Raw genomic sequence first — 5,120 nt, forward strand, 5'->3', positions numbered from 1 at the left:
AATATTATTAATATTATTATTATTATTATTATTATTAATTGATTTTTACACAACATTTAATATGGAATTGAAATTTGTATTGCCATTTTAGATGTAGAATGCACATATATCCACCTATTTTAAATAAATAGCTCATTTTAGTTTTAATAATTAAGCCAACATGTGTCTCTATTTTGGAATAGGGTTTATGGAACTTTAATTTAACTATCAATAATTATTAGCTGGATGGTACAGATCTATCCTCCATGGAATGTTGTAGAATATTTTTAGTAATAATCACAAATCAAAGTTTGAGATTTATCTCAAAATAGTATGCCCTTATTCTCTTTTAATTAAATTGATTAATTAAAAAAATGTCATATGAACATTAATTATGGTTTTGTACATATAATCTTAGTAAGCCATTAGCTTGACCCAAATTTTGTAACAAAATTACATTTACCAAACATTTATTTTATATAATTGCACTAATACTAAAAATATGTAAAATAAAAATAAATTTATATTGATTTAATATTTATATATATTTTATAATTATTATAATCTAGCATTCTTCTTCCTTTTAAATTAATATTGATGATGATGATGATGATAGTTAACGCCGAGACCAAATATTGGTCTATCAGACCTAAAAACAAATTATTCAATTTGATTTAAGATTTTATTCCTATGCTCAAAAAGCTTGGAGAGAAGCCTTCCGAGCTCACTATAATTTTGACATTGTAAAAGGCTAGGAAGGTCAGTATTGTAACAAAGATTGTGAAACTGAGATCTAATGTGGTTGTATGCGGGGCACTCCAAGAGGAAGTGGTTTTCATCCTCGATGTTCCTATTCTCACATATATGGCAGATCCTTTCCATCCATGGCGTTTTAGGAACTGCCCAACGACCTGTTTCACTATGGAGATCATGGGAATTCGTTCTAATCTTTGCTATATTAATTTTCTTCTTTGAGCTAGTTAAAATAGAGAGATACTTTTGATCTTCTAGGGTGGGGTTGATGACCTTCTTATAATAACTTAATTTTCTTTTAGCCACTAAATCTTTCTCACACCACATTTTTTCTTTGAACTTAGAAATAACAATATCTTTAGTGTTATTTATGTCTTGCAATGCATCATTCTTGTTGATCTCCCAATAGTTTAACCAGGCCTTTGTGTCTTTATGCCACCCCCGATTGAGCCTTAGGTGGTTTTGGCTGGAATTTAAAGCTAGCTTAGGAAGTCTATGATCGTCTATGTTATTGAGTTTGTGCTTGTACAGCAGAAACCTAATCATAGCTAGGCTCTCAATAGGGGAAAGACCTGCTTCGATAAGGAGAATACGATAGGGTGTATAACTTACTTTGATAGATTTCGAATTCTTTTTGTATAACTTACTTTGAGTTGTAAATACATTTTATTACATTATTTCAAAGATATTATTGGAAATATAACCTCTTTTTTCTTTTTCAATTATATTTGTGTGGTTTAAGTTCTTATTTTTCTTACCTACACAACTTATCTCATACATTTAAGATTTTATTATTTTTTAAAAATAAAAAACTATAATATTGGAAAAGAAAAATCATTTACAATTTAATATTAGAGAAATAAATAAATTAATATAATATTATTGTAATTATATAAATTAAATGGTTGGTAAATATAGATAGACATTGATACTTAAAGAAGATTAAAACAATTACTTTATAATACATTTCACATTACCAAAATTTAAAAAATCATCAAAACTAACTAAAACTTAAGCTATTTTAAATTATTTATATTTATATATATATATATATATATATATATGAAAATTTAGATTTTTAATATGTAAATAATTTTTGAATTAATATTATAATTTATTAATATCATATCTTAAAAAAAACTATTAATAATTTCATATTAAAAATATTTTTTTATATAAAAAATTAATAATAATAACAATAATAATAAATAATAAAATTTATTAATAATTTCAAATTAAAAATATTTTTTATATAAAAAATTAATAATAATAATAATAATAATAATAATAATAATAAATTACTAGTAATTTTAAATTAAAAATATTTTTTTATATATAAAATTAATAATAATAATAATAATAATTAATAAAAAGACTCCCATGTAAATAAAATTATACATGAAATATTAAGTCCATTACACGCTGGTTGTCTGTGAGTGAGACGAGTCTGGTAAAACCTTTACAACATGGTTTTCAGACTGCTATATGTGTCCATCATCATAAATAATTATATCTAAATCAAATAAATAAAAGCATGACATCTAAACTATAAATTTATTAGCACCAAACGTACCACCTAATCAGAGTATCACCTAAATAAAATTATACATTTTAAACCACAAATTCATCCAGACAAAAAACCACCTAATCACAATTGCGTGAAAACCAAAACATCAAAATTCTGCACGAAAAAATGCCGCTAGCCATAAGGTTAGCCACACGAAAATAAGAAAATTAGGTTCACGTACCTAATGATCAGTTTATGAAGACCAAATAGTCAAAATTGGGTTCACATTCTTCCTGCTGGCCAGGCTTCAAGGTTTTCCAGCATGGTACCATTAAATTTTCTAGCAGGCTGTCGGCGGGATTTAAGTAACACTTGAAATTTTCACAAGCTGATTCGCTGGTGTCGCTGCAATCTGGGATTGGTAGTTGTGGAAGAACGTGTGGCTAAGATTTGCGTTTATTTTTCCCATCGAGATGATGATGGATTGCACGCCATTTTGTTTTCATCTTCGTTAAATACTACACGCCACTTTGTTCTGTTCGTTAAATAGTAAACTATCGGTGGTAGGAGAATATCTTGGAAGCGATAAGGTGTTGGCAGCATTATCGTTGGCACTAGGGCTTTTCTGTGTGCCTGCTCTGGTTTCAGCTGCTCTCAACATAATTATGGAGTCCTCGTCGTCTTCAGCCATTACCTTTGAGGCTCCTGGTTTTCTCAGAATCTACGAGGACGGAAACGTTGAGCGATTGGTTGACAGAGAAACAGTTCCCCCTTCTTCAGAGGACGATAATTTCGACGAGGAGAAGGAAGGAGTGGCATCCAAGGACGTGGTGTTGGATCCCCAAACAGGGGTCTTCGTTCGTCTCTATCTCCCTCGTCTCGAGGTGATGGATGGAAAAGGAAAAGTTCCGGTGCTTCTCTACTTTCATGGAGGGGGTTTCTGCATCGGATCAGTTGCGTCGCCAGTTTACCATAGCTATCTTAATAAAGTGGCTGCAGAGGCCAAGGTGATATGCGTCTCGGTGGATTACAGGAGAGCGCCCGAGCATCGCCTCCCTGCGGCTTATGACGATTGTTTCGGTGCTCTTGAATGGCTTGACCGCCAAGCAATGGCACTGGATGGGGTGTCTGTGGATCCGTGGCTCGCTTCCCACGCAGATTTCAGCAACGTTTTCTTGGCAGGTGACAGCGCCGGTGCCAACATCTTGCACCAGGTGGGTATCCGTGCTGGTGAAAGGAAATGGGATGGGGTCTGTTTACAAGGAGCCATTCTGGTTCACCCCTTCTTTGGCGGAGAAGAACGAATCGGCTGCGAATTAGAGGCGGATGCGGAGGTGGAGGGTTTTAATATAATGACTGATGCAATCTGGAGTATCTCTCTCCCCGCGGGAGCCGACAAAGATCACCCTTTTCGCAACCCAGTTGGACCCCGTTCTCCGGCTCTGTCCACTCTGGTGTATCCTCGGACGCTGGTATTTGTGGCAGGCAAGGATCTGCTGCGAGCTCGAGGTATTTGGTACTTCGAATCCCTAAAAAAGGCCGGGAAAGAAGTCGATCTCGTGATGACGGAAGATGAAATCCACGTCTTTCATCTGTTCAATCAGAACTCAGAGAATACGCTCCTCATGCTTAAACGTATATCAGATTTCATGCATTCCTCGGCCATTCACTCTGGCCACTGAGACAGCTGTGACGTACGTTATCAAATATCTACGGATATAGCGTACATTTAGTTTACTTCATGGCCGAAAATTATCTCCCTTCGTCGTGGTAAATTCTCTTTGGTTTTATCCCCATCTTGTTATTAGCTAAGAGGTTACACTTTCAACTGATTCCTTACAGATTTTGGAGGCGGAACATCACTTGGTTGGCCTCACGCCAAGGAATTCAAGCCACAAGTTTTGCGTTATGAAGTGTATCTGCCCTCTTTGATGTTATAATTTACCTCCTCTTTTTCATAATTTTTGCAGTTGTAGAGAGGTGCTTATGACTTTTGGTTTCTTTATAATCTTAGTAAGGCAAAATATATATATGATTTATATTTTAAATTAATGTGATTTTGTATATTTATTTTATATTTAATAAATATATAAAATAATAAAAAGATATACAGATTTATATATAGAGTAGAGAGGTTTTTTGAGTTCAGAGGTTCATTTTACAATCCAGTGTATTATTCGTAATGATGTTTGTCTGTCATTAAAGTTGAAATTGTATTCATATCTCTTCAAATAAAAAATTTTAAAAATCTAAAAATTTAAAAAATTAAATAACTATATAAAATATTTAAATAACTCATAAAAAATTTACAAATAAAAGTGAAGAAATTAGATACTTCTCAAGTCATATTAAATCTGCATTTGTTTCTGCATTTGTTTGAAATTAATATATAATAATATATATAAATATTTGAATAAAATCATAATAGTGTAAAAACATATATACTTCAATCTCTTATTTTTTTTATATGATAATAATGGTGTAGACATACATGTCTCAATATCTTCTCGTTTTAAGTCTAATTTTCTTCTTACCCTCTTTTTAGGGTCTCATGGCTCGGTATTTGTTTTCATTGGTGTAAATGATATCTTCTATCATATAATAATCTAAAGTTTTTTATAATTATAAATATGTTTTATTTATTTATATTTTTTAAAATTAATTTATATTTTTATTTTTATGTTATATATATTTTATATAAAAAATTATTATGAAATTTCCCTACTTTAGACATTGATTATTCCAATAAGGATAAAGGAAAACTAGCGTTTAAGAATATATTATTAAATAGTCAAGGGACTCCTCATTAATCTGAAATTTAAAAATACATCCCTCATATTGAAATGCATTTTACATTTTATACATTCCTCCGGTCATTACT

The 5,120-nt window shown here is 31.5% G+C and overlaps 1 pseudogene; it reads left to right on the plus strand.

The window, feature by feature from the left end:
• Positions 1-2,679: 2,679 nt before the first annotated feature.
• LOC149239643 (tuliposide A-converting enzyme 1, chloroplastic pseudogene) lies at positions 2,680-4,202 on the plus strand (annotated as a pseudogene).
• The last annotated feature ends 918 nt before the right edge of the window (positions 4,203-5,120 follow it).

The sequence above is a fragment of the Pinus tabuliformis genome, chromosome 8, assembly GCF_031772625.1.
Source record: "Pinus tabuliformis cultivar Carrire ecotype Pingquan chromosome 8, CPIR1, whole genome shotgun sequence".
Lineage (NCBI taxonomy): Eukaryota > Viridiplantae > Streptophyta > Pinopsida > Pinales > Pinaceae > Pinus > Pinus tabuliformis.